The sequence below is a fragment of the Lolium rigidum genome, chromosome 3, assembly GCF_022539505.1.
Source record: "Lolium rigidum isolate FL_2022 chromosome 3, APGP_CSIRO_Lrig_0.1, whole genome shotgun sequence".
NCBI classification, from domain to species: domain Eukaryota; kingdom Viridiplantae; phylum Streptophyta; class Magnoliopsida; order Poales; family Poaceae; genus Lolium; species Lolium rigidum.
This window is the reverse complement of record NC_061510.1, coordinates 258,350,373-258,377,009: the sequence shown is the minus strand read 5'-3', so window position 1 is coordinate 258,377,009 and position 26,637 is coordinate 258,350,373. Positions and strand designations below refer to the sequence as shown.

At 42.9% G+C, this 26,637-nt stretch overlaps 1 long non-coding RNA gene across 5 annotated transcripts; it reads left to right on the top strand.

Moving 5' to 3' along the window:
* Positions 1 to 16,456: 16,456 nt before the first annotated feature.
* LOC124703336 lies at positions 16,457 to 24,589 on the top strand. Of its 5 annotated transcripts, none has more exons than XR_007003070.1 (7): positions 16,457 to 16,874; positions 17,101 to 17,225; positions 17,331 to 17,407; positions 21,218 to 21,318; positions 21,418 to 21,596; positions 21,739 to 22,912; positions 24,198 to 24,589. It is a non-coding gene; the product is annotated as an uncharacterized LOC124703336 (long non-coding RNA). The 5 variants fall into 5 exon arrangements; XR_007003071.1 differs by lacking the exon at positions 17,331 to 17,407 and having other exon boundaries at positions 17,101 to 17,268; positions 21,739 to 22,136; positions 22,335 to 22,912; XR_007003069.1 differs by lacking the exon at positions 17,331 to 17,407 and adding an exon at positions 17,730 to 17,905 and having other exon boundaries at positions 17,101 to 17,268.
* Positions 24,590 to 26,637: the final 2,048 nt, after the last annotated feature.

Below are 26,637 nucleotides of genomic sequence, written 5' to 3'. Positions count from 1 at the left end.
GAATTATTACTACCGTTGACAAAATTGTTTCTATGTTTTCAAAATGAAAAGCTCTAGCACAAAAATAGTAATCCATGCTTCCCTCTACGAAGGGCCCTTTCTTTTACTTTATGTTGAGTCAGTTTACCTATTTCCTTCTATCTTAGAAGCAAACACTTGTGTCAACTGTGTGCATTGATTCCTACATACTTGCTTATTTGCATTCATCATATTACTTTGTTTTGAAAATTATCCATGAGATATACATCCATGAGATAAACATGTTGAAGTTGATAGCAACCGCTGAAAATTATATCTTCCTTTGTGTTGCTTCAAAACTTTCTACTAAGAATTTATTGCTTTATGAGTTAACTCTTATGCAAAACTTATTGATGCTTGTCTTGAAATACTATTCATGAAAAGTCTTTGCTATATGATTCAGTTGTTTAAGTCATTGTCTTTACCATTGCTTCGAATCACTTCATTCATCAAATATGCTTTACAATAGTATTGATCAAGATTATGATAGCATGTCACTTCAGAAATTATCCTTGTTATCGTTTACCTACTCGAGGGCGAGTAGGAACTAAGCTTGGGGATGCTTGATACGTCTCAAACGTATCTATAATTCTTATGTTCCATGCTACTTTTATGATAATACTCACATGTTTTATACACACTTTACATCATTATTATGCATTTTCCGGCACTAACCTATTAACGAGATGCCGAAGCGCCAGTTCCTGTTTTGTGCTGTTTTTGGTTTCAGAAATCCTACACAGGAAATATTCTCGGAATGGGACGAAACGAGCTTCCCAGGGTCATTCTTAGTATAATATGCTTGTCCCAAAATGTGATTAACTGTGGTATAACTTTGATGCTTTTATCTTTGATAATCTCTACTTCCAGTCTTCCCATGAACTTCAAAGGTGCCCAAGCATTTATGTTTTGTTGTACAAATACGGGCAAGCGAGATACCACTTTATCATATCCTTCTATGAACATTGCAATCCTGCTGATAGACAAGCAATAAGCTAAGCTTGGGGGGAGTTGATACGTCCAAAACGTATCTACTTTCCCGAACACTTTTGCTATTGTTTTGCCTCTAATTTGTGTATTTTGGATGCAACTAACACGGACTAACACTGTTTTCAGCAGAATTGCTCTGGTGTCTCGTTTTTGTGCAGAAATCATACTTTCAGGAAAATCCCCGGAATTAATTCCCAAGGGCTTATTTTTCCAGAAGATTAACGGAGCCAGAAGGGCAGGCCTGGGGGAGGCCCAGGGCCCCCAGACACTAGGCCGGCGCGGCCTGTAGGGGGGGCGCGCCGCCCGAGCGTGTGGCCCCCTCGGCTGGCCTCTGACGCCCTCCTCTGGACTACTTAACGCCTTCGACCTAAAAACACACGGGGGTTAGACGAAATCGCCAGAAGACATCCAGAACGCCGCCACCATCACGAAACTCCGTCTCGGGACCAGAAACTCCATTCTGGCACTCCGCCAGGACGGGGAATTGGAGGAGATCATCGCATCATCACCACCGACGCCTCTCCATCGACCAGCCATGTTTCCCACATCCATGTGTGAGTAATTCCCCCGCTGTAGGCTGAAGGGGATGGTAGGGATTGGATGAGATTGGTCATGTAATAGCATAAGATTGTTAGGGCATAGTGCCCAGTGTCCGTAATTGGTACTTTTATGATATTGTTGCAACTTGTTATGCTTAATGCTTGTCACTAGGGCCCGAGTGCCATGATCTCAGATCTGAACATGTTATCAATTCATTATGATATTCATTGCTTTATGATCTTACCTGCAAGTTGTATACACATATTGCTGTCCGGAACGCGAGGCCCCAAAGTGACAGAAATTGGGACAACCGAAGGGGAAGGCGGTGATATGAGGATCACATGTGTTCACGGAGTGTTAATGCTTTGCTCCGGTGCTCTATTAAAAGGAGTACCTTAATTTCCAGTAGATTCCCTAGAGGCCCTAGCTGCCACCGGCTGGTAGGACAAAAGATGTTGTGCAAGTTTCTCATTGCGAGCACGTACGACTAAATATGGAATACATGCCTATTGATTGATTAGTACTTGGATACCGTTTTATTATTATCCGCAAATGCCCTGCCTTGATTGTTACATGAGTTTCTCTCATCCATGCAACGCCCGTTCATCCATCCCCGTGCCTAAAGTATTTTAATCCCGTTGTTTACTATAATCACTACCGTTGTCTTTGTTACACCGTCGCTGATATTTCACCACCGCTATCGCTATAAAACTGTTACTACCGATAAACTCTTGCGAGCAAGTCTGTTTCCAGGTGCAGCTGAATTGACAACTCCGTCGTTAAGGCTTACAAGTATTCTTTGGCTCCCCTTGTGTCGAATCAATAAATTAGGTTTTACTTCCTCGAAGATCGTTGCGATCCCCTATACTTGTGGGTTATCAAGACTATTTTCTGGCGCCGTTGCCGGGGAGCATAGCTTTATTTGCAAGTTCACTTGGATTTATATTGTTCGCTGCAAATTCTCCATCATGGGTAAACCTCGCGATACTAAAGTCGCCATATTACCATCCACTACAAGAAAAGGTACAACTCGAGTACCTCTCGCCGCTCTTGATTCACCATCCGTGATAGATAAACTTGTTTCACCACCACAAGCTTCACATGCTGGTACTTCTGCTACATCTGAAAATTCCTCTTATAATTTTGATGATGCTTCTGCTGTGCTTGATAATGATGGTTCATTAGGATCTTTTCTAGATGCTACAATTGCAAGGTCTAGACAAATTGAAAGTACCGAAACTCCTAATGAAAATGCTGCTACACCTGTTAATTCACTTGATTCTGTTGAATACTCTAGTGATGATCTTGATGAAGATTATGTAGAACTTGATGATGATTTCATTGATAAATGCAATGCTACTACTGATGCAAGTAATATTAAAAAGCTTCTTGCACAACGTGCTGTTAGATATAAACTGTCTCCTGATCCTAAATTTGCCACATCTCCTATAAACATTAAGGATAAGGATTATGATTTTTCTCTTGATTTATCTCATATATCTATTGTGGAGAAAACACCTTTTTGTGGTACTGAAAAAGAAAGTGCTGTAGAACACATGATTGAGTTGTCTACTTTGAGTAGCTTGTTTTCTGATGATGTTAAGAAGCGTACTTATTTCGTTGCTAAAATTTTTCCTTTCTCATTAAAGGATGATGCTAAAACTTGGTACAATAGTTTGCCTCCTGATTCCATTGATAGTCCAAAAGATTTGCTTGATGTTTTCTTTCGGAAATACTTTCCTGCTAGTGCTCAACATATTGCTTTGCAGAGAATTTATAATTTTGACCAGGGAGATGGAGAGAAATTGCCCGAGGCTTGGGCAAGATTTTGCTCTCTTATCGTAGCACGGCTCGGACATGATTTGGAAAAGCATGATTTACTTGATATATTTTATAGTGGACTAACCATTGAGTCTAGGGCATACCTGGATAGTTGCGCTGGTTGTGTTTTCAGAAAAAGAACTCCGTGACGACGCCGAAGAATTATTGGCTAGAATAGGCCGGAATCATGATGATTGGGCTACACCCGAACCAACCCCGACACCAATATTGAAGAAGAGGGGTATGATTAAATTAAATGATGAAGATATGAGGGAAGCCAAGAAATCTCTTAAAGAGAAGGGTATTAAATCCGAAGATGTGAAGAATTTACCTCCCATAGAAGATTTATGAAAGATAACTCCCCTTCATCCATGATTGAGGTACACTCTCTTCAACGCTTTACTAGGGAAGATATTCCGTATTCAAAACCTCCTCGCTCAATGCTTAGATGAGTTTGATAATTATATTGTTAAGCAAAATAATTTTAATATGAGAGTAGAGAATCATTTAATGGAAAATTCTCGAGCTATTAGTGAATTGCATGGTATTGTGGAGAGAACCTCCAATGATGTTAAGATGCTTGTTAAACATTTTCATATGGTTCAAACTCAAATTGATCAACTCACTAAAGTGCAAAATGACTTGTTAAAAAATAATTCTAAAGAAAAACATGCTTATGAAGTAACAACTAGAGGCGGTGCTTCTACCCAGGATCCTCTATATCCTGAAGGGCATCCCAAAACAGTTGAACAAGATTCTCAACGAACTGAAACTAGTGCTTCATCTAAGAAAAAGAAAAAGAAACATAAAACTGTTGTAGAATCCTCTGAGCCTATTAATGATCCTAATAGTATTTCTATTTCCGATGCTGAAACCGAAAGTGGTAATGAACATGATAAAGATAATGATAAGAATGATGCTTCGATAAAGAAGAGGTTGACGAAGAACCTGAAAAGCATGCTAAAAATAAAAAGTATACTAAAGAAGATTTTATTGCTAAGAAACATGGTAATGAAAGGGAACCTTGGGTTCAAAAGCAAATGCCTTTCCCTGCTAAGAAACTAAAATCAAAGGAAGAAGAACACTATAACAAATTTTGTGATTGGATGAAACCTTTATTCCTGCAAATCCCTTTGACTGATGCTATTAAATTGCCTCCTTATTCAAAGTATATGAAAGATATTGTCTCTAACAAAAGGAAAATTCCTAATGAGGAGATTTCCACTATGCTTGCTAATTACTCTTTCAATGGCAAAGTTCCAAAGAAGCTCGGGCGACCCGTGTATACCGACTATTCCTTGTTCTATCAAGAATAATTATGTTAGAACTGCTCTATGTGATTTGGGAGCAGGTGTTAGTGTTATGCCTTTTTCTCTTTATAAGAGACTTTATTTAGATAAGTTGATACCAACTGATATATCTTTGCAAATGGCTGATAAATCTACTGCTATTCTTGTTGGTATACGTGAGGATGTTCCTGTTCAAGTTACTAATAATTGCTTAATATTAACTGATTTTGTTGTGTTGGAAATGCCTGAAGATGATAATATGTCTATTATTCTTGGGAGACCTTTTCTTAACACCACAGGGGCTGTTATTGATTGCAATAAAGGAAAAGTTACTTTCAATGTCGATGACAAGGAGCATACCGTTTATTTTCCCAAGAGGATTGATAAAGTATGTGGAGTTAATACAATTTCTAATGTGAGAACTATCAAAGTGGGAACTATTGATTGTCCTATATATGAGCCTAAAGAAGAATATCAAACTCTTGTGATTGGATCCATATCAATACAATACAAGGTAACATGATTGATTTGAGGTTTAATTCTTCTTATGCTATGTAAAATCTATTTGGTGGCAAGACTTGATCAACCTTGTTAACAAAATTCATTTTATATGCATAGAGGAACTAAATAACATCTCTTTCTTCCTCCACTTGTTCTACTTGCTGTAGCATTTTTGTTTTGCAAAGTTCTTTAGTTAATTAGAGATTTAAAAAAATCTTTTTCTGCCCAGTAATAATAACTTTAATACCCAGAAATGTGCATTTTTCAAAGTTTTCAAAAATTCACAAAAATTATACCATTGGTCTTATTTTTCGAAGAGGCACCTGGGAGCACCTGGGAATGACCAGTGGGGCACCCCAGGGTGGCACCCCACCAGCCGGCGCGGCCAGCAAGGGGGGCGCGCCACCCTGTTGTGTGGGGCCCTCCTTGCCCCACCACTTCATCTTTTCCTCCCATCTCATTCTCTCTCCCGAAAAAACTCGCACCAGCTTTCTCTCACTCGCGTTTCTGCTCAAGAGCTCAAGATTTCTCGATCTCTTTGCTCAGCCCAGATTTCGTCCGAAATTTGGCACATTTGCTCTCCGGTATGTGACTCCTCCGATTATCCAAGTAGAATTTTGTTTGGTTGAGTATATCTTGAATATTTTGCTGCTGTAGGTAACATGTTTAGTGAGCTTGCATGCTTGTTCTAAGTGGTAAAAACTAGTTTTAATGCATGTTTAGTACTCTAGCAAGTTCCTATAGTAGTTTCCCTCAATTATATGTCACCAAATCAAATTTTATAATGATTGTTGAAAAATTTCAGAAAATGGAGTGGAATAGGCACCAACTCAACTAACAAGAATTGGAGGTGCAACAGGTTATGAGAGTTCACCGCGAAGAAGGAGTATACCCCTCTTACTAACCGTGCTTTGATTTTATGAGAAGTGCAGGAATCTTGCAAGATGTTCAAAATCTGATTTCCAATGCAGGTTTGGGAAATTTTGTTGTGGTGAACCATACCAATATGCAAAACTGATCATGTCTGTAGTGCAGGATTTTGAATTCAATTGGTCCCAGACTTACCCCATGGTTCGATACAAAATTTATAATAAAACTGTCAACTTTCCATTCGATGATTTTTGTGCAGCAATTAGAGTGCCACAATGGGGATCATGCGAGAAGATAAGGGGACTGCCGCAGGAGCTCTTGAGTCTTTACAAGATGATTTGTCATGGAAGAAGCTTCTCAGAGGATGGTGGTAAAATCAGTAGTATTCAATTCTCAGCTATTCGCTACTTTGCTTATTTCATCACCAAGTGTGTTCTTGCTAGAAAGAATGCAAGTAAGTTATCTATCCAGGATTTGGCTTTCCTAGCCGCTGCATTACAAGGTGATAGGACTTATAACTTGGGTGCTTTGATAGCCTATAGACTTGCTACTAACCGTGAGAAGGGCGGAATTTGTGGAGGTTTCATCGCCTCTCATTTATTAGCTATGCATGGTGTAGAACCTCACCATCTTGATATTCAGCTCTCCATAGAGAAACTTGACATAGTCTCCATGATTAAGCATGAATTTGTTTCTGATTTGTCTAATTTGAGTAACCTGTCTTACAAGATAACATTTTACAAGAAAACTTGGAGAACAACTAAGAAAACTGAAAAACTAGTAGGATTGCCTGCTGTTCTGTTTAACCTTGATTCCAGGAAGGATTGGTCAGTCACGGAAGGTGAACTGAATGCATACATAGAGGGAGAAGGCCATCATGCAGGGGACGGCACAGAGGAGGCCGAGAAACACCTCGACTTATTATCCGATGCAGCGAGTTCTTCGCATCAACATTTTGGGCATGAGGAGCCTTCACCCTTTTCTTCTGCACCGGGACCTTATTATGATCACGCCATGTATGATCCACCGACGTGGAACCCTGACCCTCGCTGGGGTTGATCTCCACTTAGGCCAAAAGCCTAAGCTTGGGGGGATGTATACCGGAATCACTCATTCTTTGCATATTATAGTTGCTGGATACTTGTACATACTTTTTTAGCTTCTTAAAGTGGTTTTCTAATAAGAGGGAGATGATATTTGGGGAAGTGCTGATTGAAAACAGATTCTGGCTGATACCAAAAAAATTCTCAAAAACAGCCAGAACGTTATTTTGTGAAGCCAGTTTTTGTGCATGTTCCCCAGGTTATTATCTAACTTTCATTGTTGAACACTTTTCGAGCTGAGCAGCGGAAGAATTTCTTAAAAATCGATTACTATACTGCTGTCAAGTTTGACGAATTTCTGCTGCTTTGTGTTTATGTGACTCTTTTAGTTTTCATTTTCTTGTTTTTGCTTTGTTTCTTTTCTAAAACACAAAAAGACCAAAAATATTTCTGTTGTTTCTCTTTACCATTTGTTTATTTTGGCTTCTTGCTTTTATTTTTCTTTATTTGCTATCGTTGGTTTGCTATAAGAAAACCCAAAAACATTTTTCTTTGTTTGCTTGTTTCCTTTTTTGTTCTTGTTTCCAATTCGAAAACACCAAAAATATTTGCTGTTCTTCTTTGGTTTTGTAAAGTTCATTATGGAGTTCAGAGGTCTTCGGTGGCGGGAGCTTGGTTTTCATTTCATATTATTCAAGCTACACAAGTGAAAAGGCAATAATGACGATCTATGACAATCCGACTGTGGTGAGAGGCTGGTATGAAGTCTATTTGTTTTCATTTTTGTACATATACTCATCCATGTGAGCATGCTTAGTTGGTTCATATGAGGTATATGTCATTTAAGAAAGTCTAGTAGTTCATGATCTCTCATGATTAGCTCCAATTTATTAATGTGAGTAGCATGTTATAAATATTTGCTTGCATTGTTTTATTCATAGATAGATATGACATTGTGGTATCCTCCTCTGAATAATTCACTTGAATCAACTTGGCACATGCTCACGCATGCATATGACTGAACAAAAGTCAATTAAGCCTCGATGATTTACTTTACCTCACAGTTCTTCTATCACTTTTATGCCTCCGTTAATTTATTTTGTCGCAAGCATGATTATGACAGGTCATCGCTCTCTTGATTGTCGCTTCCCGCCTATTGCTAGCCTTCACTTGTACCGAGCGGGAACGCTGCTCGTGCTTCCAAACCCCTGAAAACCAAGTTATTCCAAAGTGTCCACCATAAATACCTATGCATGGCATTTCAAACCATTCCAAGTAAATTCTCATGTGCTACCTTTAAACCTTCAAAATGCTTCTCGATTTGTGTCAATGTTTTATAGCTCATGAGGAAATATGTGGTGTTTATCTTTCAATCTTGTCATTTACTCCTGATAGAATTTCATAATGGACTAGTGGCACATCCGCTTATCCAATAATTTTGCAAAAAGAGCTGGCAACGGGGTTCCCAACCCCAATTAATTAACTTTCATTAATAATTCTCTTCACATGTTTTGCCCTGATTTATCAGTAAGCAACTTAAATTGCAAATAGACACTCCTCCATGGTATGTGATTGATGGAAGGCACCCGAGGATTCGGTTAGCCATGGCTTGTGTAAGCAAAGGTTGGGGGGAGTGTCATCCATAATGAAACTAAAAGTACGTGTGTAAACAAAAGAGAAGAGGGATGATTTACCTTGCTGGTAGAGATAACGTCCTTCATGGGAGCCGCTCTTGAAAGTCTGGTTGACGAGGTAGTTAGAGTACCCACTATCATTTGTTGACAACAACAAACACCTCTCAAAATAATTTTACTCATGTTTACAATTGAAAAGCTCTAGCACATGTTAATCCCTGCTTCCCTCTGCGAAGGGTCAATCTTTTACTTTTACATTGTGTCTCCATCCTTTCCTTGAGCACCTTCTTGAGAGCACAACTGTCATTCTTAGTATAATATGCTTGTCCCAAAATGCGATTAACTGTGGTATAACTTTGATGCTTTTATCTTTGATAATCTCTACTTCCAGTCTTCCCATGAACTTCAAAGGTGCCCAAGCATTTATGTTTTGCTGTACAAATACGGGCAAGCGAGATACCACTTTATCATATCCTTCTATGAACATTGCAATCCCGCCGATAGACATGATTCATGATGCTCATTATTAATTTGTTGGTACCTTTTCCATGATTGACATAGCTATTAGATGATTTTATTTGCATGTATCTTATTATGAATTGCTTAAGTACTTGCCATATTATGAGAATATTTACATCATATGAACAAATGTGTTCGCGAAAGTTCTTTTATCGCACTCAGGCTTGTTAATCGAATTGCTTGAGGACAAGCAATAAGCTAAGCTTGGGGGAGTTGATACGTCCAAAACGTATCTACTTTCCCGAACACTTTTGCTATTGTTTTGCCTCTAATTTGTGTATTTTGGATGCAACTAACACGGACTAACGCCGTTTTCAGCAGAATTGCTCGCGTGTCTCGTTTTTGTGCAGAAATCCAACTTTCAGGAAAATCCCCGGAATTAATGCCCAAGGGCTTATTTTTCCAGAAGATTAACGGAGCCAGAAGGGCAGGCCTGGGGGAGGCCCAGGGCCCCCAGACACTAGGCCGGCGCGGCCTGTAGGGGGGGCGTGCCGCCCTAGTGTGTGGCCCCCTCGGCTGGCCTCCGACGCCCTCCTCTGGACTACTTAACGCCTTCGACCTAAAAACGCACGGGGGTTAGACGAAATCGCCAGAAGACATCCAGAACGCTGCCACCATCACGAAACTCCGTCTCGGGACCAGAAACTCCGTTCTGGCACTCCGCCGGAACGGGGAATTGGAGGAGATCATCGCCATCATCACCACCGATGTCTCTCCATCGACCAGCCATGTTTCCCCCATCCATGTGTGAGTAATTCCCCCGCTGTAGGCTGAAGGGGATGGTAGGGATTGGATGAGATTGGTCATGTAATAGCATAAGATTGTTAGGGCATAGTGCCTAGTGTCCGTAATTGGTACTTTTATGATATTGTTGCAACTTGTTATGCTTAATGCTTGTCACTAGGGCCCGAGTGCCATGATCTCAGATCTGAACATGTTATCAATTCATTATGATATTCATTGCTTTATGATCTTACCCGCGAGTTGTATACACATATTGTCTGTCCGGAACCCAAGGCCCCAAAGTGACGAAATTGGGACAACCGAAGGGGAAGGCGGTGATATGAGGATCACATGTGTTCACGGAGTGTTAATGCTTTGCTCCGGTGCTCTATTAATAGGAGTACCTTAATTTCCGATGAGATTCCCTAGAGGCCCGGCCGCCACCGGCTGGTAGGACAAAAGATGTTGTGCAAGTTTCTCATTGCGAGCACGTACGACTAAATATGGAACACATGCCTATTGATTGATTAGTACTTGGATACCGTTTTATTATTATCCGCAAATACCCTGCCTTGATTGTTACATGAGTTTCTCTCATCCATGCAACGCCCGTTCATCCATCCTCGTGCATAAAGTATTTTAATCCCGCTCGTTTACTATAATCACTACTGCTGTCTTTGTTACACAGTACTGCCGATATTTCACCACTGCTATCGCTATAAAACTGTTACTACTGATAAACTCTTGCGAGCAAGTCTGTTTCCAGGTGCAGCAGAATTGACAACTCCGCTGTTAAGGCTTACAAGTATTCTTTAGCTCCCCTTGTGTCGAATCAATAAATTGGGTTTTACTTCCCTCGAAGACTGTTGCGATCCCCTATACTTGTGGGTTATCACCTTCCGCCTACTTAAACTCTCCATCGCGAAAACCCTATTACCGAGAGCCACGATACGAGAAAAGTTCCAGAGACGCCGCCGCCGCCAATCCTATCTCGGGGGATTCCGGAGATCGCCTCCGGCACCCTTCCGGAGAGGGGAATCATCGCCCGGAGGACTCTACATCACCATGATCGCCTCCGGGCTGATGTGTGAGTAGTTCATCCTTGGACTATGGGTCCATAGCAGTAGCTAGATGGTTGTCTTCTCCTCATTGTGCTATCATGTTAGATCTTGTGCGCTGCCTATCATGATCAAGATCGTCTATTTGTAATGCTACATGTTGTGTTTGTTGGGATCCGATGAATATGGAATACAAAGTCAAGTTGATTATTGATCTATCATATATGTGTTGTTTATGTTCTTGCATGCTCTCCGTTGCTAGTAGAGGCTCTGGCCAAGTTGATACTTGTGACTCCAAGGGGGTATTTATGCTCGATAGTGGGTTCATGCCTCCATTGAATCAGGGACAGTGATAGAAAGTTCTAAGGTTGTGGATGTGCTGTTGCCACTAGGGATAAAACATCAATGCTTTGTCTAAGGATATTTGTGTTGATTACATTACGCACCATACTTAATGCAATTGTCTGTTGTTTGCAACTTAATACTGGAAAGGGGTGCGGATGCTAACTCGAAGGTGGACTTTTTAGGCATAGATGCATGCTTGGATAGCGGTCTATGTACTTTGTCGTAATGCCCCGATTAAATCTCATATTAGTCATCATGATATGTATGTGCATTGTTATGCTCTCTTTATTTGTCAATTGCCCAACTGTAATTTGTTCACCCAACATGCTATTTCTTATTGGAGAGACACCACTAGTGAACTGTGGACCCCGGTCCATTCTTTTACATCTGAAATACAATCTACTGCAAACTCTGTTCTTTGTTGTTCTTCGCAAACAAACATCATTCTCTACACCATACGTTTAATCCTTTGTTTACAGCAAGCCGGTGAGATTGACAACCTCACTGTTAAGTTTGGGCAAATTATTTTGATTGTGTTGTGCAGGTTCCACGTTGGCGCCGAAATCCCTGGTGTTGCGCCGCACTACACTCCTCCACCAACAACCTTCACGTGGCCTTCATCTCCTACTGGTTCGATAACCTTGGTTTCTTACTGAGGGAAAACTTGCTGTTGTACGCATCACACCTTCTCTTGGGGTTCCCAACAGACGTGTGTCTCACACGCCATCAGTTAGCCGGGTAACCGAGAAATACACACGGAATGGAGCGAGGGGCGAGTTTATGAGGGGTGGTGGCAGCGGTACTAGGGAAACAGCGACAACCGAAGATACGGAGACCGTCGTATGAGGGGGGTGAGCCAAACAGGAGGTTATGTGGTGTGTAATTCCAGCGAGGGCGACACGGACGTAGGTTGACTAGGAGGGTGGCGGTGGAGAGGGCGTCCGGCCAGAACTGGGGTGACATGTGAGCGTGGAACAGGAGGGTACGGACACAGTCATTAAGGGTGCGTAGGACGCGCTTGGCGCGGCCGTTCTGCTGGGAGGTGTATGGGCAAGTTAGGCGGAATATGGTGCCGTGGGTGGAGAGAAGGGTGCGGATGGTGGTGTTGTCGAACTCCTTGCCGTTGTCAGTTTGGAGGGCGAGAATGGGGCGACCGAACTGCGTAGACACATAAGAATAAAAGGCGGTGAGTGTCGAGGCGACGTCAAATTTCTTACGAAGAGGAAAAGTCCAGACAAAGTGAGAAAAATCATCAAGAATAACGAGATAATAAAGAAAACCAGAATGACTCGTTATAGGGGACGTCCATACATCACTATGAAGTAGTTGAAAAGGAAAAGATGCAACTGTGGATGAAGTACTAAAAGGAAGCCGAACATGTTTGCCTAGTCGGTAGGCATCACATGAGTGAGCCACCAGTTTATTACATGAAAAAGAAAAGCCTCGCATTATTTGTCAGAGCGAGGTGGAGCTGGGATGGCCAAGACGAGCGTGCCAAAGGTCGACGCCGGCAAAGAGCGCCCGAGGTGCAGCGTGAGTGGAGGGAGATGGATGAACGGGGTATAGGTCGCCGGGACTCTCACAACGGTGCAAAACCATCCGGGTACGAGCGTCCTTTACAGAAAAACCAAACTCGTCAAATTCCACAGTTACAGAGTTATCACGAGAAAGAGTTTTGACGGAAACTAAATTCTGAACAAGATGTGGTGAAACTAAGACAATATTAAGAGACAATGGTGTGGAATTATAAGGAAAATGAGTGGAGCCAATATAAGAGATGGGAAGACCAGCACCGTTACCGACAATGATGCGAGAGGAAGTGGATGTCGGAGATGAAGTGGAAAGGTTACCCGGGTGAGCAGCCATGTGTGCGGAGGCTCCGGTGTCCATAACCAGTCGCCACCGCCAGAGTAAGCGCTCAGCGAGGGGGCGTGCTAAAGGGCGGTGTACAGCGCGGGGTCCCAGTGGGCCGTCGGGGCCTGCGACATCATGCCGCCGTAGACGGGAGCGTAGGGCAGGCCGACGGGAGCCTGCGGTGGCGCGGCGATGAAGGCCTGGTGCATCGACGGACGGGGGCCGACGGTGCCGGGGATAGGGGGCGCGGAACGGGCATGGTGTAGGCGTGCACGACCCCCGTCCAGGGGTTGTGTCCGCCCGCCCACGGCGGAGTGGGGTGTGAGTACCCGGGGCGCGGACCGACGATGGTAGGGCCGCCATTGTTGCCATCACCACGGCCACCACCACGGCCACGGCCACGGCCGCGGCCACCGCCCCCTCCTCCTTGGTGTTGTTGCGGCTGAGGCGCAGGTTGTGGAGGGGCGGGGGTGGGCGCCGGTGGAGCTCCTCCGCCATGAGGAAGAACGCTGTTGCCGCTGGCCCATAGAGCGGTGTGAACCGCCCGGGTGCGCACACCCTTCAGCCGGCGTTCCTCCAGGCGGAGGTAGTCGACCGCCCGCTCGAACGTAGGGTTGGTCATGAGGGTGAGGTTGGAGGCGGTGTTGCCGCGGTCCTCGTTGAGGCCGGCGGTGAGGGTGGAGAGGATGAGCTCGTCGCCAATCCGGAACCCAAGGTCCTGGAGCTCGTCGGAGATGGCCTTGAGGCGCGAGCGATGGCGTCCAAGGTTTGATCGCCCGGGGTGTGCCGAAGAATTCCTGTTGCAAAAAGACAACACGTTGGAGCTTGTTATTGGTGAAGAGGCCGTTGATCTTTCCCCACACCGTGCGGGCATCATCGCCTTCCCGAACGACGGTCTTGAAGATGTACGGCGAGACGGTGAGGAAGAGCCAGCGGATGATGGTGGCGTCGATGGCCAGCCAGTCGGAGTAGCAGGCGAGGAGGTCGGCGGTGCCGTCGATGTGATCGCGCAGGTTGTACTCGCGGAAGAGGAGGTAGAAGTACGTCTTCCAGGCGAGGTAGTTGGCGGCGGTGGTGGAAAGCTTGACGGGGACATGGTCGGTGATGGCGACGGCGTGGAGCTGGCCGGGGTCGGGGATGGAGGAGTCGGCGAAGGGGTTGGAGCTAGGGGTGGACATGATGGGGAAGAGGAGGCGGCGCGCGGCTGGAGAGGGAGGAGAGGCGGCGCTGCTAGGGTTTAGGGGTGGGGGATGCGGCGCACGGGTAGAGAGGCGGCGCGCGGCTAGGGTTTAGGATCTAGGAGGTGTCTGATACCATGTAGAGAGAGAGATGCAATGCTCGATGTATTGATCGGATGCATATGACGGTACATATATAGGCCACGTTCTCGACTATACAAGGAAGGAGGCGGACCCAATAGTAAATACAAGGATATGTATCGCTATGCAATAACTACAGACATCCGGATATACAAGATATGTATCTCAACAGGGGGTATGTCCATGGTGTTAACATAATCGAGCATGCCGAAGTGGCCCACAAGTGATAGTGTCGACGCACACACTTGAGCTCTAGGAGACTTTCGGATGTGCGGAGCTGGATGACTTGGAGTACAAGACAGAGACTCATTTACCAAGTCATCGTGAACTCATGTAACCAGTAACCTTGAGCCGACTAATATATAAAGTCAGGCAGGAACACCCCTTGGAAGTAGACTAAGATCAGATAACTTACAAATAGCTGAGACTTAGATGACATAGACTAAGATAGATTTCGAAGAGATACTAAGAAAGGCCACCGAGGCCTTAGAGCAAGTCACCTAGAGCTGGCGACGGCGTAATAGATCTGTGATCATATAGTGACTTATAGCAAGAGTAGGGTTTTATCACCGTAGTGGAACTTGAACCTTTGTGTATATCATCTATCAATCTCGCACCGAGATTCTCCTACGTCGCCTCGCCCTTCTCTACTTCGTAAGTTTACTCTGTAACATATGTTGTGAAAGAACCACAACATCACGGCTTACTAATATCAGGAAATGTGAAACTTCAGTGTTCATGTAAACCATCAAAACAAACTTTGAAAGTAGTGCACACTAGAGAGTAAAACATGTCATGCTACCGTATAATGACACATTGGTAAATAAAAAATTATGGGCAACAACCGTGACTGTAGCCTAACATACAACTATAATTCTGTCATAACATTATGCTTCATACAAGGTTTTCTACATGTGTACTATTGTTTGCGAGGGCATTGACAGGTGCCTTGCATACGCTTCAAGCTGGGAAACAAGTAGTCTACCATGGTTTGTGTAAATTATGACGTAGACATGTTATTCTCAGTCCTAGCTAGTGCTTTAACTAGTAAGCTACGGCGTGAGTTGCTACGGGAAATCAATTATATACATGTAAAATATATTAATAATTACGAACATATGGAGTGTTGCTTCACAACCTCATATTCAACATGAAACCGTAAGTGTGAAGTAAAAAAAATGTTTATGGCAAAAGGGTTAATCCCACTTCTCTTTGATAATTGCGAGTTTGGTGAAGCAGTATATCTCATAGGTAAAATTCACGTGTTTGATATGTACAGAGCACACTTGAGGAACGTAGCACCTTCCAGTAAAAAGATATCATGAACCATCCAAAATCATGGCATCACAAGAACTTGAACAACACCCCTAAAGCCTACAGAACTATCAGCCGTTTCGAATTATAAGATGTTTTAGCTTTTTCTGAATCGAACGTATCTAGACATATCTGAACAATCCATGGTCTCAAACAATCTTGGCTATTCACAAACTACCAAATGTCAGCGGAACTCACTACTTAAAAATCACCATTTTGTCAGTCGTCCACATGAACTCAGCTAACGCAGCTGTATCAGTAGCAAGTGATAAAAAGGGAATACAGACATACAGTTGTAACAAGACAACAACGGTGAACTATTTCGCGCCTGGGAGAAAAGTATTAGCCCAGATCCCAGGAGCATACATTTCGTCGTCAGACGTCTGAAATTGTTCTTCGCTGTTTGTAACACATTGAGAACAAGCAAGTGCGTGCACCCTAGAGCGATTCCTGGGCTATCCACGATAGGCGCGAGGCGCTCACGGGCTGGGCGCTGATCTCCCGTCCGCTGACCCACGTGTTGCCATGTAACTGGCTCAAATGAGTGAGAGAAATAAAATCCAGGGAAAAGGGAGTTGGTGAGGAGAGGCAGCCCAAGCCCTACCCCATTCCCTCCCCTCTTGATCCCCCTCGTCCTCAAGCTCCTCCGCCCCCACATGCCGCTGCACTTGCGGGGTAAACCCTAGCCGTGCCCCCTGCGCAGGCTGCGCTGCGTGTTCCCCTTCCACTACGCCCCTCCGTGCGGTAGCAGCGGTGGTTTTTATTTTCCTCTCCCTCCTCACTAGCAACGCAGCGGGTGCATCGTCGACGGCGGCAGTGAAGCAGCCCCCGCACCACCACGTCATCGATGGTGGCAGATCTCCTTCGCAGAGGCAGTTGAGAAATCTCGCAAGTTGTTCGACGGGGCGCTGAATCTCCTTTGGTCCTGAAGCACTCGTGGGTGGCTTTGCCATGGCCGACAGAGAGGAGGTAGACCCCGGCGAGAAGCCCCTCAACGAGCTCGGCTACAACTACAACCAAGATCTCTGGAGGGATGGTATTGCTATACGGCCACGTTTATTCCTTCAAGTTTTTTTGCTTGTTCGTTACTTACTCTTGGGAGTTGGATGGATGTGGTAGGTAGATTATATTTTATCATATGGCAGACCTTTGACTGAACTTGTTATTAGATTTCTTGGCTATTTTCTTTTTGATAGAAACATGTGATCTTGTGCATCTGGATTCTAAAGAAATCTACTTATAAACATGAAATTCCGTTGCAGACGTTGTCCATCTCCTTTTTGACGATGACGGTCTTCATGAAGATCACACTGCTATATGTGAGCAGCCTGCAGTACACCCAGCCGGCATCCCTCGTGTGTGAATGGGTTGTGGTCTCCTTCACTTGGTTTGTCGACGTCACCATGACCGAGAACTCCTCCTCCTTCCATGTAAGAAAATACATTCGCCCTTTTGGATGTCACCATTCTTTTATTTATGGAATTCTTTTCAGGTTCGCACCATCAAAGTAGATTAATTACCTCATGCTTCACAAGTGTAAATGACTGCAAGTCCTTTGATTAAATATAGGTATCTTCTTTAGGGACTGTCCAGTGTACATTACACAATGGCAATTTAAGTCCACCTTCTCTTTTCATATTGACCGAGTGGTTCTTCTTCCCTGATTTGTTCTAATCTGCTGTAATAATCTATTACCTTAAATCAATGGGGTTACTCCCTTTAAAGTATTATTATGCACACTATCTATTGTATATTCAATGTCATAATTCACCATGGTGAATTGGTGATATTGATTTTTTTATATATAGTTGATCCATGTTGACATGATACTAAATATCTGTTAGCTTGCATTGAGAATCACATGAAACTCTATTCTTTACATATGGATCAGGTAGATTTTGAACCTGCTCAATAGTGGAGCGCTACAATATTAGTGGATGATGAACACCCTCAGTGGTGAAGTCTACAATAGGGTAATATGAGTGTCAAAAACAAGCTCTTCAATGTCAGCATGTTATTTTGTAACATTAATAAATGAAAGGCCCCGTGTTTATTATTTCTATACAGGTACCTTTTGTTCTATGAAATTTTCATATTTATAGAAACACCATTTATCGTAAGTGATTCCTAGGTTAGAATTTGTTCAAAATTTTGCATCCTAAAATACTTTGTTCCAAATAGTCAACTGATACAGTTAATTCATGCATAATCAGACACTACAAGAAATACCACCCTACAACAACACTTGATTTACAACCCTTTGGATATGCGTTGCAAAATTTTAGCTTAGATACATATATATCCGCTGCCCCTGCATCCGTTCCGTAACACGCGATTAGTTGGAAAAGGTAGAAAAGCGCGCGTGTTGAAAATTTTAGATCCCGCAGCGGGAGCTATTGGCGCCTGCACAAAAAATAAGTTTTTGGCTTTGCCTACATGAAAATTCCTCTCATATATGCAGCTGGGCCCATGACCAAGGGAATTTCTACCTTATATCTATCTACTCCCATCCTCTACGAGGTCCTACGACTGCAATCCAGATCTTGCTAGTCCGATCTACCAGACTCTTGCACGCCGCCTCCCACCGCCGAGACCCTCCCCTCCCCGCACATCTCCTGCTCCTCCTCATCCCGGGCATCATCTTCTCGTCCGCCCTCATCGTCGTCTCGAGAGGAATATGACGGTCCTCATCGTTGGCCATCTGGGCCGCGGATCGGCATGCCTCTCACTCCTTGGACAGCGGATGTACTGATGGGGTCGCTGCACCTGCAGTCTAGTAGGCCGTTAGATTCCACGCCGGTGTAACCAGGCAATACATACAGGTAGGAAGATGCTCCTGATATTGGTGTTTCTCTAATCTGTACAGGCAGGAAGACGCAGCAGGGCTAGGTGTGGTGGATCTGTACTGCTTCTAACGGAGGTTTGATTAATAGTAGTGATGTTCGGTTTGAAACTACACTGGTGATTTTGGTTTACAAGCAATACACGATGTGTCCATCATGTAGTAACCTGTTTGATACTGGTTTTAGTCTGTGATCTGCTGGAGCAGGTGTGATTCTTTTTTTTCCATTCTGATCCCTAATCAATTGAATCAGTTTTTTGTCCTACAGCAAGAATAATATTTGGGTATAATCCCCGCATGTGTACTGGACGAACTTAACATCACGTGTTGGAGATTTAGGTCTGGTAGTAACTATGGGAGACGTGGAATTATGTGATTGTGTGCCTTGCATATTTTGTGCCCATGTGAGGTGGTTCAAGTTGCCAATTCATTGCTACTTTTAGCTAATCTATTGTATTGTATTACCCCTCTTAGGTTTCTTGTCCTCGCGTATGGATAATTGAAGCCAGAAAGAACCAATTGTAATCAGAAGACATGCGCGAAGGACTAAAGGTTTTTACTATCACAGATTGATTCAATTGTACTCCATTAAATAAATTTAGTGCCTTATGTGTGCAGCTTGCAGATTTCCTGGTCTACTATTATGATTGTGTGATCCATTCCTCGCTCTGTAGGTAAGCATGCTTTCGTTGGAAAAATGAACTTAGAAAAATGGTTATCTCCTGATTTTGGCGACATCTTATATTTTTGATAGAAAATGATTTGCTTATTAATATTTTAAATAATATGCATACCGTAATATTAAATGCTTCGTATATGCAGCTTTAATACTTTCAGTTCTTTTTAAGGAGGAATTGGATAGATTTATTTCTTCAACCTTTACTTACATGGCTTCCTTGCTCACAGTAGATTACTAAAGCCGGTTGGAGCTAGGCAGGCCACCAGCAAGTGAAGCATTACTTGTCGCTATATCCTAATGTGTACGACTCTTTTTATCTATTACACTTTTCTTTGTGTATATGGTCAACCAGTGCAATACAAGGTTCCTTGTCTAAGCTTCTTGCCTATGCTCCTGTGATCTAGATGTACAGAGTGCAGAACATAACCGTGCGCAGCAAACAGTTGATATTTGGTTTGCAGATTGAGTACCTGCATCATTTTTTTAGAATGCAAGTAGTTTGTAAGTTACTGGTTAATTAGTAGTACTTCTGTTGTCAAAAAATTCTGCCCGATTCTCCTGGATAGAGGTATTCTGTCCACCTTAAACATTATTGTGAAAATTAATGATACAAATATTGCAGGCAATGAAATATTATTAATTGAACAACTTGACGTACAATTGATTACTGGAAACATTTCACTTGGGGCACATTTTAGTAGTTCAAATAGTTTTCCGGGTCAATGATTGGCTTATGTATCTAATAAGACAGTATGGTTCTATGTTATATGTTTTTCCATAAAGTTATTTTCGTTTTATTAATTTAAATTGTGAACACACATTTTATATAAGTAGGACTTAACCTACTTAATTTTCCGCTGCAGGAGGTAAACTTAAAAAGACTACTGTATGGTCAACTTCCATACATCAAGAATCCAACGAGGAGGAGGCATGGAGAAGGCAAACAAATGATTTCACTTTATTTCTAGGTTTTGTTTGATTTAAAAAATGTGTCCGGATAGCTAGATAAATTAGTGTTCAATGTTCATTTTCTATCAGGTTGATGTATGTAACTCAGATTGTGTTTTCGAATTTCATTGAATAAAGCTTTATGATTTATTTATAATTATCCTTGAGTTAAGATTGATGTGTTTCTTAAATTGTAACAAAATAGTATGCTTGTGAAATCTGAAGTTCAAGTGTCATTTAGAAGAACGGGAAGAGTGTCAAAACTGATTTGTGGTTATCAAATTATATCTATAAACTATATAGCTGCATGGCAATTCCAGTAGGGTAGGCAACAACGTATAAAACTGTTGCTAAGCTCTATTTCTATTCGTTGCTATCTACCAACGCCCATGTTACCAACGGACCTATATGCGTTGCATTGTACCCTTGCAACACCCAAAAACGCAACGCATCTTTATTCGTTGGTAGAGGCGCTAGCAACGCCTAAATAGACATTTAGATACAGATAAATGCGTTGTTGTAGGAGGGGTTCTGTTGTAGTGAGATAATCATTTGGATGGTCTTGTATTCACATTTGTGGCTATCCACAAGTACAAATTAAATTGTTGTTGTTGGTTTTTTCATACATGCTTGCATACATTTTTGTTAGTGTGAGGATCCAAGGAATCATTTATCTCCATCTCTGCCTTTTTGATTTATATATCTGAGAAAAACACATTCTATCAATGGTAATAAAGTACAAGGTCTTTATCTCAATAAAACAGAGGCCGGCTTCCAAATAATTGCCTACCAATGGACATCCAGATGTTGAGGTGTAGCTTCAGTTTTTCTGCATTTAGATTTATCCCACATAATCCACTAATAGATAATATTGTTGTTATATATTGACTCTCATTCTTTCTTTCCTAAGAATCCGATGGAAAAGGCATTTATTTTCCAAGCCGATCAAGCTACATAACACCTGGTGGAGCAAATAACAACAATTATGCGAATGTGCAGCTCATTGTAGAGGTTAGCACGATGAACATTCTCCGAGTCCTTTTTACTAGCTTGTGGATCAGTTTATCATGTTTGTTATGCTGGAAATTCGAGTAACTCGGGTTTCTGCAGTTTGGCCTGGCTTGGGACATGCTTCTGAGAACCCACAACTTCCAGATGCGTCGAATGAAAAGGGAATTGTTTTTCTTGGGCCACCATCAGTCGCGATTGCTGCATTAGGCGATAAGACTGGTTCTTCTCTTATTGAGAAAGCAACGGGAGTTCCAACTCTTCCATCGAGGGGATCACATGTATGCATTCTCTTATTTCTGTATAGTTCTGCTATGAGTTTTTTCCTTGCTTAAATTTAAATTCTGAACCAACTTATCGCTCAAGTTCTTACTATCTTTCTGAATTCCTTTATAAGTTTTACCTCGTGTTCTGTATTTACAGATTCGCTGAATAGATGACCAAGGCAATTGAGCCGAGGAGAGACCTACTGAATTGGACCTGCGGGAGCATGTCTCACATGGCTTGACTACGTAAGGATTTGGTTGAATGGAAGGATCACACAACATGTAGCTCCACTGGTGGGAATAGTGACGCGAAATTTTACTACTCGAGAATTATGTTCTACAAAATTTTGAGGACAAAAGGTTCTTCTCAGGGGCTGAGGCATACAGCGTAGTGTGAATTTTATGGAGCTATACTTGAATATGAACACTCAGTTTGCTTCCCAGGTTTCTCTGAGCTCCAGTATTTCCAAAAATTATGTTCTTTTGTTCTTCTCTTGAGGTGGCAATTAAGATTGAAATAGCTCATAAGAACATAAGGATGCTCGATGTGAACTGGTATACTTATCTCTCTCTTTGTATGTTGCTTTCTACATGAAAGTAGACACTTGTGTGGCTTGATTATTTTTTTATGATTCTAATATGGTGGAATAGTTACGTTGAATTTGTAAAAACATTTTCTTTGTATGTTTAGTAGTAGGGCTGAACACTGAAAGGAGCTGAACTAATCTGAGTTTGGTTTTGGTTAATTCACAGAGGAATCAAGAAGAAAGAATGCGCATGAATAAGATAATAAGGAGGTGCATTCTCTCAGACTGTACATAGTGCAACCCAAAATAAAGTAATTCAGTTTTCACTGCAGATATATGCCTTTTTTATGAGCTCTGTTTGTATTATCTCTAGACCAGTGCATTCTCTAAATGTGCGAGACACTCATTCCTTCCTGTTCGCTGAACACTATATTGATATAGGGAAGGCTATTTTAGAGCATCGGCCTGAGCTACAACAGTGTCGCCCAGAATTTCCTTCTTGGTATTGTATAGATAGATTTTGTTTGAAATACCATCCATATATTTATTGCACTCTCTAACAACAGTCCATAAGGTGCACTCTACATCCTTTACTGGTATTTGATTTCCTTTGGTCATGTGTGACAATTGGGTGGTACCACTTTGTCCTTTATAAAAATGTCTGACAATGGTGACAATATACATGCAGATTTTTGTGTTTATTAAACAACAGTTTTCATTGAAGTGCAAAGAAGGCAATCGAAAGTGGACTGGATATTATGCGTAGTTTCCTTCATAGGCACACAGGAATATGTTGTTTCAAAGGTAATTGAGCTTGTTTCAATGATAGGCAACCAAGATTTAAACTTTGGTACATTTTCTTTCTCTGAGTGGTGCTTAATGATAATTCATTGGTTTGTAATTTTTTTGTGCATTTGGTACAAAGTTTACATCCAGGTTCTGATTGTTTTTCTCCAAGGCAACCTTTGATAAATATTATGTTTACTGTTTATTGCTGATTTTCTTGATGTTTGTGATGAGTTTTTAGTTCTATCTCCTTCCAGTTTATTTAGCTCAGTTGTGTCAGCCAATGGAATTGAAATAGGTTTTAGATTACATCGAATGCATGCATTTAATTATAGGATTTTTAAAGATCTGTTTCATAAACGCCCATGATGTAGATGGTAGCTTCTTTGTGATGTGGACCTAGGAAGTGGTCATTGGCTGATTTGCGTGACCGTGGCTCCATTGGGGCTGTGTGACAAGAACTGATCATGCATAAAGATTCAGTGCTTCGATGAATAGGTGTACTCTGACGCACAATTGTGCTCATATGAACATTTTATTCATTCATTCCATCGCATATCCAATTTAGCCTTTAACAAGAAAGGGTGTTGCTTTTGGGGTTTCTGTAGACCAGGCATTTATGATCATTTATTTTGCGTAGTTTATACTACTATTAGATAACAAGAAAAGAGGATAAAATTGTTTCTAAATACGGTCTGTCTTATGTATGTTCCATATGAGCTGTATGGTGGGCCTCTAAAATTATTTGTATTTGAGCTAGCTTAGCTCTATAAAAAGAGACCATGCTTTTAAGTTTAAACTTATTTTGGTAGGTCAATCAAAACCAATTGCAAAATGATCAATGCCTGGGTTAAATCCTAAAACATGATGGTATGTTGGAGCTTGAAAAAAAACTGAAAGAAACCTCAAAAAATGTGTTATGTTGGTAAATGTTGCTCATGTTTACATTGATCTATCCTGATGATATGCATTAGTGGCAGCTTCACTTTTTATGTGCAGATCTAAATAAGCTATCAAAGCACCTTTATTCAGCATGTTTATGAGCTCAGGAAATTAGATTTGTTTCATGCTAATAGATGTCATCTTAGTAATTATTGAAGTAGTGCAAAGAACCAAACATTTGTGCTCACAAGAGTTATATCTTTTGTTCTTAAGATGTGTCATTCGAACTGGCTTCCATTCCCTTCTGTGCATCCTTTTATTTCAATAAAGGAAACACATCTGCTGGGACTTCTGATGATATGTAGGAGTAGAAAGAGCATTGTCTACAGATCATGTTTGATTTAGTATTACTAATACACAGGGAAGCTTGGCTCTTCAGCTGTTACGGCGTGGGCCGTGATTAAGATCTGGCAGGCCATCAACCCGAAGAGCGTCCTCAAGCCCCATCACCCGCCAAGACAATCATCAAGGCCGTGGCCACCGCCCTCTGATCAAAGAGGAGCCAGAGTAACTAGAGATTCAACTTACCTTCATCACAACCACTTGCAAAGAGAAGCCTGCATTCTCAATTCCCGCTGGTGTGTGACATTGTATATATGTGTGCTGGCACGTGGGAGCAAGGAGCAACCTGAGTGCTATGTATTTTTCCTCTGCTGGTGTGAACGTTTGTGTGTTCTGAGTGGATCGTTGTTTGGTCTGTCTATGAGCTGATGTGTTACTTGATGAATGGAGGGCTACTGCTTGTTTTTACTGTTTTTATGGTGTTTACTGGTTTCAAATTAACTCGAAACTGCCCCATATTCTAGCAAATAAACTGATCTCTTGTCTTTACCTTACATTATATCTTTCATAAATGCACAATTCTAATTATTATTTCTATTGGAGCATGTCCAAAGGCCAGTAAATATAGAGTGGCTTCTCCAGTTCTTGATTGGGACCCCAAGGACCAGCGAGGAGGCGCCCCAAGGGGCGCCCCAACCACTAGTAAATTTTAATGGCATGTAGCGCGTCGGTCTCCCCAGGAACAGAGAATCTACTGTGTTCCTAACGGGGCTGGCATGTTCGTGCAGTTCAGTGATGAGTTCAGTTACAAAACCGATGTGATGAGTCAGTTAATGTACTCAGGTGATTGACGAAGCAAACTGTTGCGTCTCAAAATACAAGTCGTTATTATTGATAGAAAGCCTTACGCTTGGACAGGTCGAAACTTTCGAATGTTTTATCTGACGGACATGGACATGTGCCGTTGTTTTCTTTCCTTTATGAATTCCTTAACCTTTCCATCCTTGGTTAACTAACTCGACTGTGCGTAGACTTGGCGGACAATGCTTTTACCAGTACTAGATGATTTGCAAGTAGAATTACCATCGTAAGCTGAAAGGATTTAGGTTTTCGTAAGCTGAAAGGAATAAAGGAATTTAAAACAGGCGGGTGCTGTCAGGTCAGGTATAGAAAGGCCGGTGCACTGCATTGAGCTGAGAGGTGACTCGACTCATGCCGGTGCTCGATCTGGTGGTTGCCCTGTCGCTCTCGTCTCAAGAGGCCGTTTTCAGGTTAAGAATATTATATATAGCATACTAGTGTTTTCGTCTAGTGGCTAGCTATCCATAGATCAAGAACTAGTGTCATTTCGATGATTCAATCCATACATCCATCATTAATTCCTACATCTAAAATTTAACAGTGCCATTTGGGGCCAGAAACACTAAGCCTAGGCTAACCTAGCTAGACTATACTAGACTATCAGATATCCCAACAAGCTTTTAAAAAAGATATCCCAATACTTAGTACAGATCTTTCCAAAAAGAAAATTGGGGAAAAGAGACAAGACATGATCTGTACGTCATTATCCAAATCTTTTCGGCCACATGACACGATCACACGACAACACTTGACATCTCTTTACTAGGGCAAGTAGCAGGGACTTAATTGCTAGGTGTCCTAGCTAACTACTCTCCATTGCAACGCAAAGATAAAAATCTACATACATGGGCCGAATGGATGACGCACCACATGGCGTCATTAATCGTCGACACTTGTGTTTGCACGTCGATCGTCCCAGCAGTGTCAACTCCACCTGACTTCGCCGGCAACAGGATCTCCTGCCATATCGCAAATCTGCAGGATGCGCATGCACCCCCTGTGGTCAGCCTTGTCACAAACGGCTCTCGAGTCCTATTCATGACGTTTTCCACACCCGTCCCGAAAGCAAATTTTGTCTTATGTATTCGTGTAATATTTCCCGGGCAGGTATTGCTCTTACGAATTCTAGGGCGACCCTTTCCTCTTTCCTCTCGCGACCCGCGCCGCCCCCCGCGGCGGCCGGGCTGCGCCCTCTCTCCGGCCACCTCGAGCTCTCTCTCCGGCTCTCCCCTGCCGCCGCCGTCGGCCCGAGCCGCCGGCCTTGCCTGTGCGGTGCCGGCGGTGGCGGGGGTGCCTCTACCCGCGGCGCAGCAGGGGTGCGGGGATCTCGGGCTGGCGGCGGTGATCTTCGGCGGGCGATGGTCCGGCGCGGCGGCGTGGTTTCCGTGCGTCGGGTGGGAGGAGGAGCGGCGGCGCGACCCTTGGTGGCGGAGCGAGGCCGGCGGCCGGGATGCAGGGCCTGCTAGTCCCAGATCTGGGCCCAGGTGGGGCCCGGTTGGCGGGCTGCCGCGTCTGGCTCGACAGCGGAGCTCCCTGGAGGCGGAGATGTCGCGGTGGTGGTGGCTGGGTGTCGGCGGTGCTCCGGCCGGCCTGCTGCAGCTCGGCAGTGGGGACTTTACGGGCCTATTCGGGCCCGGCCGGGCCAGCTGGGCCTGGTT